This window comes from Myotis yumanensis, unplaced genomic scaffold, assembly GCF_028538775.1.
Source record: "Myotis yumanensis isolate MYYU_CA2020_CCGP unplaced genomic scaffold, mMyoYum1.0.hap1 SCAF_10, whole genome shotgun sequence".
NCBI classification, from domain to species: Eukaryota; Metazoa; Chordata; class Mammalia; order Chiroptera; family Vespertilionidae; genus Myotis; species Myotis yumanensis.
In genome coordinates this window covers 22379840-22394274 of record NW_027223761.1, presented here as the reverse complement: position 1 = coordinate 22394274, position 14435 = coordinate 22379840, and the positions used below count along the sequence as shown (strand labels likewise).

General features: G+C 41.9%; 1 protein-coding gene across 2 annotated transcripts in view; it reads right to left on the bottom strand.

Annotated features, from left to right (window-relative positions):
* MPPED2 (metallophosphoesterase domain containing 2) overlaps positions 1–14435 on the bottom strand; it is a 172574-nt gene that overhangs the window by 81627 nt on the left and 76512 nt on the right. The window lies entirely within an intron of this gene.

Sequence of the window (14435 nt, the reverse complement as noted above, 5' to 3'; positions counted from 1 at the left end):
TTTCCCTCTTCTGTATGCTGCAGAGTCACTATGATGAATCCAGCAAAAAACACTTTAAATCACGATCCTTAAAAGAGGTCTGGACTTGGTTCAGTCCTCAAAACATAAGCAGACCACACTGTAAGGCATGTAGACACAGAATCACTATGTTTTATGCCTGAAACCAATGTAATATTGTACGCCAACCGTACTTTAATAAAATATATGTGAACCAACTACTCTTAACAAATAACCACTAGATTTTTAGCATATCCTTCATATAAAAAACGTGGCATAGCCAAGCATTCCACAATTTAAACAAATGAAAGGAACTCCGTAATACAATTTCATATGTAAGTTAAAGTCTACCTTTGGACTCAGGAATAAAAAGAACATTAATAATGCCTCTCCCTCCCCCCATTAGCAGGCTAACTTTCCACCCACTGGGGATGGGAAAAGAAACTGTAAAGCTTAACCCCCTTTTAATATTTATGGAATGGAAATGGGAGTTCTCGGTGTGTGCTTTTTATGCAAAAGTTTCTCGATCGAAATGAGATAATTCTGGGAAGAAGAATGAAAGCTATAAAGGAAAACCCAAACACCAGACTTCTGCATAGATTTATAATGTTTGAATAAAGTACAGATCATACATATTAATAACTCACCGTGATGCTATAAGAACCAAAATCCAAAGGGAGATAGTGTCGGGCAGCTGTCCCCATCCTGAAATTAATGCCCTTTCTATTCGTTTTCATTACCCATTCCTCAAGCCTCACCGCTGGGCTGCTACTCATTTCATTTTATTTTGAAAGGAAAAAAGGGCGGGACAATGGTGCCTGTAATTCCAGCTTCCCGAGGCTCCTGGTTCCAACGCAAAATGAATGTTCCCTGCTATCCCAGGAAGAGTGAAAGTTACCACAAGCAGGACACTGGATACACTTGTAAAGAACTGGTCCTCACCAGCAAGCCAGAGTCAATGATTTCATTAATGAAGTTTAGTGAGGAAGAGAATTCTTTTTGGGGTGGGGGGAAGGGGCAAATTTTGTCATGGGCCCACATGGATTTCAGCAATGCAAACTGTAGCGATTACACTGTGAAGTCCACAATCCCAGTAGCACACTGCAAACGTATCTGCCAACAGTGAAGGGATTTTTAAGATTGCTAAAATATGCTTTGTAATGCTACTGGTTTTTCTTTGGCTTCTACTTTTTAGGCGTCTAACAGTAATAAAATAGCATATACAGCATGTAGGTTAATGGGGAGGCTAAAGAGAGCGACGAAGGAGTCAGAAAATAAGAGAAAGGTGGAACTGAAAACACAGTGGCCAAGTGTCAATGGGTACCCTTGGCTACCAGCCCAGGATGCTATGACATGCCTTTGGCCTCAGTTATTTGCAAGGTGGACAGCTCGTGGAAAATAGAAAGCTTCTCTCAAATGCATGTTTATGTGAGCTTATAATCTGCACTAGCATAATTCAATAAGGAGTGCAATGCATATATTGTAAACTACCCGGATAATGATAATATTCTGCACGATTCCTTGCAATCAAAATACAGATGCAAGATACATAACAGGCTGCAAATTCCCAGCACTGCACACGCTGGAAACTTGTGAGATGCCACACAATTCTAATATCAAGGCTCTGTGACCCCACTGGCTTAACACGACACCCCCAGGTTCACCTGTGTTCCCGAGGCTGGAACGTTTTCCTGGACAGTAATCTGTTCCAAGGCAGGTCCTACCAGAGGGAATCTTTGAGTAACTGTATTTGTACAAGTCACACTGTAGCTGCCCGGTTTCCCTTTAATCATTCATGATGATGGACTCACTGTAAGCCTTTTCTTTATGCACCACCGCTCTTGCAAGAGGGCTTGGCCTCTCGCTTTTTCTATTTTAGAGCTTTGGTTCAGAGATGGCAAGGGTGAGATTGGGAGGCAAGGCAAAAGGAAGTACATGTTTCCCCTTCAGACCAGTGTAAAAAAATAAAGTAAAACTGCTGCAAAGTAAATCTTCCTCAGGAAGATAGGACTCCTCGGGGTCTTTTAAATCAAATTGGGAGACGCGACATAAAGAAGTAGCCACCAAAATGAACAGCCGCAGAAACCGTGATGAAATTTACACACTGCCAACAAACTCATCTCTTCCTGAGAATCCAATAGTACTTTCCAACTTCCATTTTCTGTCACCTATGTTATGAGATTGTCTGACATATTTTCTTTTTTTGCTGAACTGACCTTTCATTTATAATCTGCCAACCTTTATGTTTTATATGAAAAGTGTAAGCAGGGCAACTGACAAACCTCCTGTTACTTGACAGCATTTTATTTTTTTCCAAACCAGATTAATTTGGAAGTTTCTGCAGTCAAGCTCCAAACTTCTTGGTATTCAAATAGCATCAAACAAACAGATGCCTGCTTTTATCCATTTTATTCAGACCTGCCTGAATAAAAAAACCAAGACCACATGAAAAAAATTCTTGCTTTAAATGACCTAAGGAACTCAACCAACTAACCAGTCCCATCTTTCCCAAGACATGATATATGTCCTACTTGTGATATACAAAATTATTTTAGGTGGAATGGTGATAAACTTTTGGCAAAATGTCAATTTTTTTTGTATGTTTTAAAAATACATATTTGAAAAGTATACTGTAATAGTGCAAATAACATATAAATTCACTTTTCTCTTTTTCATTTTTATATAGGGTGGGGCAAAAGTAAGTTTCAGTGGTTCATATGGAAAATAGTACAATAATTAATAAATAATAATACAAGAATAAACTGTGTTTTGCGTACTCACAACTGTAGACCTACTTTTGCCTCAGCCTACATATAATACATGAGATGATTTAAAGAAAACTATTGAACAAATGATTGTACAGATAATTCACAAATATGGTAAATAAGAGCACAGCTAATTCACAGATATGATGATGGTAGCAAGTGATGCATAATATGTGGGAAACTAGTCCGTTGGGTCAGGTTGGAGCTATAGACCATGGTGAGGCCATAACTTCTTAGAAGCAGCAATTAAGTCTTATTCTAATCTGTATCTTGTATTGTATCTGTTATCGTCTAGTGCAGTAGTTCTCAACCTTCCTAATGCCGCGACCCTTTAATACAGTTCCTCATACTGTGGTGACCCCCAAACATAAAATTATTTTCGTTGCTACCTCATAACTGTAATTTTGCTACTGTTATGAATCGTAATGTAAATATCTGATATGCAGGATGTATTCTCATTGTTACAAATTGAACATAATTAAAGCATAGTGATTAATCACAAAACAATATGTAATTACATATGTGTTTTCTGATGGTCTTAGGCGACCCCTGTGAAAGGGTCGTTCGACCCCCAAAGGGGTCGTGACCCACAGGTTGAGAACCGCTGGTCTAGTGGTATCATATAAATAGATGCTCACTTAAAATCTAAAGGATAATGAAAGCCAGCTGGGTCCTCACTGCTGCTCTGCAATCCTACTTGTCCCACATTCCTGCTGCGGCCTGTCCCCTAAGCAGTCACCTCTTTAGCTTGCAGGCTCCTTTTGACTCCCCTCTTGGCATACAATGTGCCCTCTGACCACAAGGTAGGCTCTCTTCACTCCCTCCTAACTGTCCTATCACTCTGTTTGCATCATCTCATCTTTCTAATAATTGGCCTCTTAATCCCATTCCTCCCACTCCCACTGGCACTTTCCTTTTCCAGACAGCTCTCTGATTATATTGGATCTTTCTCTCTATTCAATCCTCCTCCTTAGTGAGTTTATGTTTCCTCACCCCGAGAAAACAGAAAACAAGCAGCCCTTCACACACACACACACACACACACACACACACACACACACACACCTCACCTACAATCCTAAACCGTCCCTAACTTTTGCTTCTTCTTTGAGATGATTCCTCATTTCACTTCTATACTTCTGAAAAGAGAATTCCAGAGTCTAGCAACTGGTAGTAGGCTAAATTCAGCCCAGGGGTATATTATAGTTGGCCCTCAACTGTTTTATTTTACTTCTTTAAATTGAACTAATATTTAGAAATCTGGATATCTGGGTTTCTAGCTTATTTTGGGAAATTAAAAGATCAGGCAATGCTGACCTTCAGCCTGCCACAGACCTCCCCACTCTCTATTACTTCTCACATCTGGCCTATTTATCATGTTTGCATTGCCTGGTGGGTGACTCTTATCAGAATTAGCAACTTAGAGACAAATGGTTACTCAGAATTTACCCAACAAAATCTGGCTTCTGTTTCTATTCTCTTCCAAAAGCTTACCCTGGAATGTTGATAATAACCTAATAGCCAAGCCAAGACTTTTTTCTCCATTCTCATCTCTATTGATCACACTGCAGTGGCATTCCTGTCCCTCAAAGTATCAGTTCCCTTGAATCCTGATGTCCCACTCTGGTTTCCTCCTCCCTCTCTGATGTTGCCCTTCCCCCCTCTTCTTCCTCAGCTCCCTTTGCATCTTGGCTGTTTCATTAGTTTCTCCCTCTTCATCTTTACTTCTATGGGTATTACTTAATATTTTCTGATGGCATGTTTCCCATTTCTGTTCTTTGTGATTCAGTTTTTAAACTAGTACAATTAAACCATGGAGGTGGCCTGGACTCAACAGTGGGGACTCCAGACTTTGCCATGTGTCAGCTGCATAACCTTGGATGGAGTCCTTATGTTCTCTTAACATGCACTAGCAAACGTGGGAAATAACTGCATCCCCCATAGGTTGTTTTCAAGATAAAATGAGAAGAAGCTTCTAAAGCACGTGCATGATACGGAGCACAAACAACCCATGCATGTTAATTATTTTTCACTCCATTTTTTAAAGTTTTGCTCTTTGCATATGACATGTCTCCCCCTAGACAGTGAGGTCTTTGAAGGCATGAAGCGTGGCTTGTGGTTCTTTGTTTTACACAAGTTCAACACTGTCCAAATGGCAGGCACACAGCTAGTATCTGTTGAATAAGTGAAGGAAGGAATGAACCTCTCTAAGATCTGCCAGGAGCTTCCTTAGAATTCCAGGAACTGAGCTTGCCATCTGGGCTATGACAAGATTTAAACCAGGGTCGTGCTGTCCCCCTGAAGTGTCCTATTCCCTGCTTCCAAATCCAGTCTACCCAAAGAATCTCCAACAACTATTTTTTAATGCAGTTTCCTGAAATATAAGCAGGAGGAAAATAATAGTACTACCCCCAAAGTTTGGTGAGCATTAAGCAAGATACTGCATGTAATGAACCTACAATTTCTAACACTTCATAATCACTCAGTAGTTGCATTATAATAATTATTATAACGATTAACCTTCCCAGTAGCTATCCAAGAAAAATATCAGGTTATCCACAGATTGGATCACTCCCTGGTCACAATGGCAATAGTCTTAAAACAAAAAACAAAAAAACAGCATTTGAAGATGAGAATGAAAACTTGGATTTTCCAAAGGCAAGAACTGGCATGGTCCAAGGTGTCCTTCAAGTTGACAGAGTATTGTTAAGGTCATTAAAGCATCTGGATCTAGAGGTGGGTGGTCTATGAGGCCTCCAAACTACACACAGTACAAACATACCCACCTCTATCGAGATGATTCTAATCTTGCAAAATGTATACCTGAACACACCACTTCTTTCCTCCTTCTGTTGTCCCGTCAGTCAGCCATCCCGTCTAATATTTACTGAATAACAAAAAAAAGTGCCAAGATCAGCTTCTCATTCACAGTGACTAGTATAACCTGGGACAGATAACATCCAGATTCCATTTCTCTCCAGTGACTACTCATTCGGAGCATCCCTAATTATCTTCATAGAATCAGATGCGTGTGCAGAGAGGAACGGAATATTCAGTAAAGTTTAAGATCTTCAGGGACGCACATGTCTGATAAATCCACAACAACTTTAAAGCGGACATACAGCAAACTGTGTCAAGGTCAGCCTCCCTTCCTTATCAAAGTCTGGACATTTAATCTGTCACTTAACGTGGCTCCTATAAATCACAGCACATGAACCCAGAAGGAGCAGCAGACAGCCTGATGGGGTGATTTGAAAGCTGTGCCCCATGAGCCTTGGCGACATGAGGAAAGAACCAAGGGCGGAAGGGAGGGCCCTGCTTCCCTTTATTTTACAGTTCAGGGGAAGATTTCATTTGACAAAAGGTATCACTGGCTTAAAAATTTTTTAAAGAAAAACCACTGATTTATCCAATTCCATTTTAGTGATGAAGAAACAGTGCGAGGGAGGTGCTGCCACTCACTAAGCAGAGTCACAGGCAAGGTTGGTGGCACCAGAGGGACAAGAACAGCTCCTTTGCCTCCTGTGCTAGTTTTTCTTTCAGGTGATTTCAGATTTTTAACAACCCTATGACCAGTGGTTCCCAACGTGGGGCACACGTCCCACAGGGGGGCAATTTGATTTTTAAGGGGGGCAATTGGAGAATGAGTTATTAACAGTGAATTTTTTGCATTTCTTATGGTTCTCGGGGGACTCATATAGAGTATATAAATACATATTGTGACATATTTATGCATTTCAGTTCTCTATTATATGTTTTGAAACTGTATTTGCTATTTTTTCACATCATTCATATTATTATTATTAACAATGTCTTAGTGATTTCTTCCTCAGTACTTCAACTGTCCTTTCCTTCTTTTATTTTTCTCTTTCATGAGTGCCATTTTCTTTGGAAGCTTGTTTAGACCAAGTTAATGTCCTTTTAGGCTTTCTCCACACGAATAGAAGTTCACTTTTTTGAATAATAAGAATTATTTGTCCTGGGGGGGGCAATCAAGATTTTAGAGATGCTTAGGTGGAGCATGGCCAAAAAAGGTTGGGAACCACTGCTCTAGACTTATCTCAAGTCCTCCTCATATCATTCTTCTACCTACGGTGATTTTTTCTCTAGTTCCAAGCAGCTATGGCCCTTTTTGTTTATGCCATGAAACAGAACTCCCCATTTCTAGATGTTTGCCTGGCTGTGTCATGGATTTCTCCTCCAGGGGACATTGAGCCATGTCAGCCTCGCAACTATGATAACACACATCCTGGCTCATTTAAGGCATTCCCCAAATACTGCAGCTATGGGTGTAATTTCTTGCCCTCTAGCTCCCAGAAGAATTTGGGAGCCTACCCAAGAAGGGAAGGTCACAGACTTGAGAAGGAGAAGGGAAACAATGCTCCTCTGCTCAACTTTATTCAGGGTCCCAGAATTTAAAAACGTGTTGGTTCTATTAGGAGAACTAAGAGGAGACTATGACTAGAGAGTAGAAGTTCAAGGTAATAAATCTAAATGCCTCCGGGAGCCAGAGAGGGTAAAACAAAAATGTGACTTGGGCTAGGGAGAAGTACTAGAGAGCAGTAAGAACTAGCACACATGTGCATCACCATCTTAAAATAAACATATGTAAGTATTGCTTTGGCGAATAAGTTTCCTTGCTAACTTGCCCCTACCCGTGACACACCACCAGTAAAAATTAATGTCCCTCAAGATTAAGTACCATACAAATGCAACCGATTTTCTGTTACAAATCATTATAGAATGTATTCCTCTAGAAAACTCAAGTTCAGGTCAGATAAAAATCCAAAGTCAATTCCAGAACAGTCACTTTTCTTGGGAATCTTCTTGCCCCCCGCTAGAAGTCAGCTCCTGCACCATTCTCTTCGTTCCTCATGAGTAGGGAATGGTGGGAAGTAGGCGCAACCACATGGCTAATGACAGATACCACCTTTCCTATGCACCATTTTAATCAGGTGAATTGATTGCTCTCTCCTGTTTATTCTGCTAAAACCAAGAGGGGAAATAAAGGAACCAAGAGCACAACAGTAGTTCTTTGTGAAGGAGAGCATCCCAAAGCAAACACCGCTTGTTGGGTTTCCTGGGTAAAAGAAAACCTAGTTGTATAAAGTTGACACATTTCAAGATCTCCAATCCTTATGCCCACTCCCCTCCATACTCCTAAATTATAGACTTTGAAAATAAACGAGAAGATAAAAATTGTTGGTGGCTTAACCCTCATGTTAAATAAAGCTCACTATGTAGCAAGAAGAAAGCAACAAATGACAAGACAGAAAGAGAACCTGCTATGGCTCCCAGATGCCAAACTCACAGGGCACAGCCTTTCGGGCTCGCTTTCCCTTGTCAAGGTGCAGGAAAGAAACTAACTTTCTGAGATTAAAAAGAATAAAACAGATGTATAGTCAGGTCTGTCATCATGGGACTGGTTCTAACCAAAAGAGACAATCCATCACATCTCTGAAACCTTCAGCCTGCATGGGGCAGTGCCAGGGGCCTGTTTCAAAACACTGTGTACTTATGCCAATATTATAAAGGGTCCTTGCTGTACCCCCAGGTGGATGAAAGAAGGCAATGTCTTCTGTTTAAAACGATTATGCCTTTAATATCATGACTCTAGCAGAGAGGGAGAATGTTCAAACCCTTAAAGTCTCTCTATTCCACTGAGGAATGAATAAGAATAACTTGGGCTTGAAAACTAGCCAAGCAGAAAATTTTGCAGGAGTAAGAAAGGAATAAAAAATGCCAATGCTTTGAGGAGAAGAACTCTGAGGCTGTGGAATGGGCTAGGAGATAAGTCATCTACCAATAAACTCCATCACTAACAATTATTGGGGGCTAATATCAGAGAAGGGCTGAGTCCAGGGAGGCAGGGAGAGGGCTCTCTTGGCTGTAACTGGGCAGAGCCAACCTTTCCCTGCTAACACCTAGGAAAATGCTTGGCATTGAGTTGGTGCACACTGCCTACCCCATTAAGTGAATGAATGAACCTCCAGCAACCCCTCTCGGCTCCACGGTTTGCACTCACTTGCCTGGGCTGCAAAGCCACCAGAAACATTCAATCTGGGTCACGCTGTCTCTGACCTCAGTCTGTCCCCCGTCAGGCTCCATTAATGTTCACAAGTCCTGACAGCTCTAACGTTAATACTCACACTTGCTGATGGAGCCACACAGCAGGTTCAGACTGCTACCTTCTCCTCTGAAACTCATGCATTAGGGTTTCTTCCATGCTTGCAATGGGAAACCAAGTCTAAGAAATATTAAACACAGAAAACTATATTACAATGATGTCAGGACTGGCCAGAAACCCAGGAGAAAGCAAGAAATGCCAAGTGAGAGTCCAGTGGCCTGCTGCAGGAATCAGGGCTGGGGTAAGAAGCCACAGCTGAAACTCTCCCTCCTCTTCTTCGGCCTTCCACGAGAAAAGAATCTCAAGGCACCAGGAGAAGTTATAAGCCTCAACTTATACAAAGGAGACAAAACTCCATCCCCCATGGAGGAAAGCAGACCCCCTCTGGACCTGAAAAGTCACCAGGATATGGCACCGAGGACAGGTAACGTAACGTAGGAGTGTAAACCATGAGAGGACAGGCCATACTAGTATGCATAACTATGTACTAGGGACCTGCAAACAGCTCAGAAATTTCATTCTTGCTCAGCAGCAACTGGTTTGCATGCATTCCTATCTCAACCACAACCGTATCCAACAAGATTCTTTGTGATTTAAACACACACACACACACACACACACACACACACACACACACACACAATACAGAAACACTCATTCACGCTCATATATTTTAAAAGACAATCATAACATAGTAAAAATGAACGACAACATCCTCTTCATTTCCCAAATGAGTATCTCTAAGTTGCCACCCAGGCCAGCATGACGTGTTCTACAATGTGAAGCTGTGGTGGTAACTGTTACCGGTAGTGTGGCTCCAATTATACTTGAGTATTAGGATCTGGCTGGACAACTGGAAACATAGCTGGTTTCTTCACTGTTTTTTGTTTATCCCACCTTCTCCTTCCAAATGAAAGCCCTTTCTTGTTGGGACAGATTTATATCCCATACAACAAATTCGATCTGAACACACTAAACTGGATCCAACTGAGGGTTCCACTGTAGAGTCCACAAGAAAAATTCGGTTAAGACTTTGTCAAGACTCATCCCCACCAGCTGTGTGCATGTTCATATCACTCAAATGTATTGGAATGTAGGGACAGATGGGTTTGGGGGTCAGACAGATTTAGGACGAACTGTCTGGTTCACTCACTTCTTACATATGAAACTCAAACTTAAAACATGTTATTTAACTTTCCCTTTATCAGAAAAAGTGAGAATAATTGTACAACCTACATTACAGAGTGGATATGCAAATTGAGAAAGATCCATAAAGGACCTAACCCCACCAGGGCACAAAAAGGGTGATTGTTATTATTATGATTTTGATCTTGTCCTCTGTTTTGCATTGTCACTTCATTCAGGATAAGGGGTCCATCTCCTACTTCCTACCACCTTAAAGGAGTATTCAATGAGTATCTTTAACAAACTGGTAGAGTTAACTGACAAAGTCTATGGTGAGCTGAAGAATAGCATGTTGTTTTTTTCACCATAAAGCCTTTAAAAAGTAACTAAGAAAAGGTGTTCCTTCCAGCAATAATTATAAAAACAAGTGCCAATTATTCTACTGAATAATTAGAGGAACAAAGGCAAATCCTATGTGTTTGCACTGCAAACCATTCAGTATGGTGGAAACAAAATTAAATAAAAATAACACTGGTATCAAGGCCATGTTCATTACATCCAATAATGATTTTGAGGCTTTTTAGATTCCCTCCCCACCTTAGCCCTGTGTAGAATAATGAAAAGATCTTTCCGTACTACGTGGTATGATTTTTGCATGCTGAAACAATGCCTGGGCAAATGAATGCAGGACATCGCTGTGCCGTGATTCCAAGGGGCTGCTGGTCCACAGAAGCCAGAGCAGAGGGTTGACAATGGAAATAAAATCTCTGCCTTAACAGTGCCACTGGGGCTAGATGAAAATGGTCTTCCAGAACTTGATTAAAACTAAATTGAAAAAGAACATATTTGGCTAATATTACATTAGACTAAAATATAGAAATGAACCCTAATACTCTAGAAATCTAATAAGAAAGAGCCATCTCAATTTCCAAACTTTCAAAAGCATATTCTTTAAAAGCATCACAGATCAATTTACATGGTACTTTTGCCAATAAGCAAAACCAAGTCCCAGGTTCCAATTGGCTTATATTGGAAAGTGTGAGAGCAAATGCTAGAAAATGCAATTACTGCAAACAAACTCCATTTTCTCTCCTCTGAAGGGAATTTCAGAGAATATTTTATTGCCATCAAATAATATTTCTGAAGGCATCAATACACAATTCTATTTTCTCTTCAGAGTCCCTACTCACTGTATAATCTAATCCACTCTACAGAAGATCTTGAAATTTAGAGAGGAGCCTACGAAAGGGGATATTACCTTGCACATACATCCTATGTCAATTTCAATAATTTGCACCCTGGACAGGAAGTTGCATACAGCAAAATTTAGGGCCCAATAAAATTGACTTTTTCTATTTTATAACTTGAAATTTTAATGAAGCATTCCAAGAATAAAATTTTAAAAGAAATCTCTCAGGGAAGGTTATTTTGATCAATAGTGACAGCAATGAGATGGAGAGAATGGAGACCACATTCATTTCCTCTCCCATTTCTGCTTCTCCCCCGCCCACAACTGAAAAAATTTTCCAATAAAAACTCCAGATAATCAGAAGCTACACAGAAGACTTCCTGGGGAGTGTGGAATCATGACGTGTCCTACTGATAAGGTTTTTGTTTCACGGAAACACTAGTTCCAACATCTCTTTCCTTCGGAATAGCTTTGTGGCCTAAATGCCACCAGCCTCCCCTCTAGGAAGAAGGAGCTTAAAGGATGCTGCAGGAGAATTCCTCAGGAAGAAAGGACTTCTGCAAAGTCCATCATGGCATCGGGGCCCAAGGTCTATTCCACATTTTTATTCCTTACCCATATATTATGCTCTGAATGTCTGTGTCCCCCTAAAATTCATAGATAAATCCTAATCCTCAAAATAATGGTATTTGGAGGTGGGGCCTTTGGGAACTGATTAGGTCTTGAGGGTGGTAGCTCCCATAAATGGGATTAATATCCTTATAAAAGAGCTCCCTAGCCCAGTGATGGCGAACCTTTTGAGCTCGGCGTGTCAGCATTTTGAAAAACCCTAACTTAACTCTGGTGCCGTGTCACATATAGAAATTTTTTGATATTTGCAACCATAGTAAAACAAAGACTTATATTTTTGATATTTATTTTATATATTTAAATGCCATTTAACAAAGAAAAATCAACCCAAAAAATGAGTTTGCGTGTCACCTCTGACATGCGTGTCATAGGTTCGCCATCACTGCCCTAGCCCCTTTCACCATATATAGGCACAGTGACAAGGAGCTATCTATGAACCAAGAAGAGGGCTCTCACCAAACACGAACATGCTGATATCCTAATTCTGGACTTCCTGGACTCAAGAACTGAGAAAATAAACTGTTGTTTAACTCACCCAATCTGTAGTATTTTGTTGTGGTTGCTCAAGCAAACAAATATACCTTCCTATAAAGTAGACTTTGTTTAATCTATTTTACACACTGAAGTTGAGGTAATCTTATATGTGTCTTTTTGTTGTTGTTTGAATTTTTTTTTATTGATTTCAGAGAGGAAGGGAGAGGGAAAGAGAAATAGAAACATCAGTGATGAGAGAGAATCATTGATTGGCTGCCTCCTGCACGTCCCACACTGGGATCGAGCCCAGAACCCAGGCATGTGCCCTGACCGGGAATCGAATCGTGACATCCTGGTTCAAGGGTCAACACTCAACCATTAAGCCATGCTAGCTGGACTGAGGTAATCTTATAATACAGATCTCATCATGCATATTCCTTCCACATACTCGGCCACTTTAAAATCTTCCTAAATTCCCTATTTTTGCCTACAGACAAAAGACCACACTCCCTGCATGGTATGTGCAACTTATCGGATCTGGCCTCACAGCCACTCCTCCAATCATATCTTGGGTGGCTCTGAGCTTGCCAAGTGCTTGCAGTTCATAGAATGAGCATTTGTCTACAGGGCTCTCTGTCCCACTTGACTAAGACCTCAGGAGGGTCAGACTCTATTCCATTCATCTTTGCATTCTCAGCAGGCTTTAATAATTATTTATCAAGTGAATGAATAATTAAGAAATAATTTTATCCTGGCTAAGAATCATGTGATATATATTTGGATTCCAGATGGCCTTAAAGTGTTACAAATCCTATTTTTATTTATCCAGGGATGGCACCAATTATATCCATTACAAGGTCTACTATTCATTTGCAATGGAGAAACTAAATCTGATTTTTTTAATCTGTTATAAAAGGGCTTTTTGGGAGGGGAAGGCAGATGGAGTAAAAAATATTGGCTTGCAATAGTAAAAACTCAATTTTGTTGAAGGAGTGAACAAATCCTATCTAATAAAAGAGAAACATGGTAATTAGCCATGCGGCCGCTACCCTTCCCATTGGCTAATCACTGAGATATGCAAATTAACTGCCAGCCAAGATGGCGGCCGGCAGCCAGGCACCTGATGCGAACAGGGAGGCTTGCTTGCTTCAGTGATGGAGGAAGCCAGGTTCCCCGCCTGCCTTGCCAGCCTCTCAGCTGCTCTCTAAGAAACATTGTAACAAATATAGAAGCTAAACAAAACCCCAGAAACCTGCTTTAGTCAGCCAGGCTTCAGCCAGCAGGACCGCAACATTGTTTCAAATACAGAAGGTAAACAAAGCCCAGAAACCTGCTTTCAGCAGCGGAGGCCTCATAGCTGGAGCCAAGCCTCAGAGCTAAAGCTGGCCCAGAATTTAAAAAAAAAAGAAAAAAAGGACAGATTGGGAGCTTCAGTCACCCGCCAGCCTGAAAACGGCCCTCAGCCCCTCACCCAGACTGGCCAGGCACCCCAGTGGGGACCCCCTCCCTGAAGGGGGTGTGACCAGCTGCAAACAGCCATCATCCCCTCACCCAGGCTGGCCAGACACCCCAGTGGGAATCCCCACCCTGATCCAGGACACCCTTCAGGGCAAACCAGCCGGCCCCCACCCGTGCACCAGGCCTCTATTCTATATAGTAAAAGGGTAATATGCCTCCCAGCACCGGGATCAGCGGAGCCGCGAGGCCTCCCGGCACCAGGATCAGCATGACAGGGGGCAGCGACCAAACCCCCTGATCGCCCTGCGGCTCTGTGTGTGACAGGGTCGGGGCCACAACCTCCCTATCCGCCCTGCTCTGTTCGTGACAGGGTGTGGCGCCCCAACCCCCCGATCAGCCCTGCTCTGTGCCTGATAGGGGGGAGCTCCCCAACCCCCTGATTGCCCTGCGGCTCAGTGTGTGACAGGGTGCGGCGCCCCAACTCCCCTATCGACCCTGCTCTGTGTGTGACAGGGTGCAGCGCCCCAACTCCCCTATTGGCCCTGCTCTGTGTGTGATGGGGTGCGGCGCCCCAACGCCCCTGATCAGCCCTGCTCTGTGCCTGATAGGGGGGAGCTCCCCAACCCACTGATCACCCTGCGGCTCTGTGTGTGACAGGTTGCGGCGCCCC